Raw genomic sequence first — 987 nt, forward strand, 5'->3', positions numbered from 1 at the left:
AATGGACTCCAGCCCCCAGGAGAAGAGGAGAATAAGGAGGATCTTGATGAAGGTAAAGGGGGGAAGGGTCACTGGGTGGTTATGATTTTTGAGGAGGTTTATATGTATGTAAAAACACACACTCCCAATCTGATGACATCAACGTTTTTGATACAAGAGTTGTGTTCTCTTGGCATCCTGTCCCCTGCTAATCAGAGCCAAGATATTATCCTTGCAAAGGGGATCATGGGTTGCCATGTTACTACTCATTGTTACCAGACTTACAAGACAAAACTGATTAAAAGACACAACAAAACTTATATTTCTAAAAGCAAAACAAATCTGTTCTTCCAAAAGCACAACAAAAAAGATTCCCAAAATTCAAAATGTAATTTTTCTATCAAAAATTGAAATAAACCAAAAATGCTCCCATCTGCATATATGGCAGTTTCATCCAAACTGGCAGACCTGTGACAGCGTTTGATGACGTCTCCCAGATCAGGCTCCAGCTCGTTCACATTCCTCCTGCACCTGTAATTTTGGAATCAGGGTGGGGGATATCTTCCACCCAAGGAACAGCAAAAGGTGTCCCTGCAAATATCTAAAACTGTTCAAGGGCAACCAGACTGCAAACAAACTGAACACATTCCAGGCTTTCATAATTCCCCTTTGAACACTTGCACTAAACTTTTGAATGCAGGGACTCAGCATTATGTGTGCACCCTGGGAGATATTTAGTAAGGTCCTCATAAACAGCACTTATCTCCTGCAATGCTGCAGAATTGTCCTGAGAAGAAGATTCTCATATGAATGAGCATGAGGAACCTTAGCTGCTGCTATTGCAGGGTTATAGAAACACCAGCTGTCATGGCATTTGGGACAGCAAAAGTGCTGCAGCCTGAAATCATCAGAGAAATGGAGGTGAAAAGTCACACAGCATTCTTGCACATCACCTCCACATTTGTATTAATGGAATACTTCAAAGCTAACATAGAAAATGATCTTCCA

General features: G+C 41.2%; 1 protein-coding gene across 1 annotated transcript in view; it reads left to right on the top strand.

Moving 5' to 3' along the window:
* Nucleotides 1-987, top strand: part of LOC119586498 (serrate RNA effector molecule homolog) — a gene marked incomplete in the record, with an annotated part of 17,399 nt that overhangs the window by 6,077 nt on the left and 10,335 nt on the right.

The sequence above is a fragment of the Penaeus monodon genome, chromosome 21 (genome assembly GCF_015228065.2).
Source record: "Penaeus monodon isolate SGIC_2016 chromosome 21, NSTDA_Pmon_1, whole genome shotgun sequence".
NCBI classification, from domain to species: Eukaryota; Metazoa; Arthropoda; class Malacostraca; order Decapoda; family Penaeidae; genus Penaeus; species Penaeus monodon.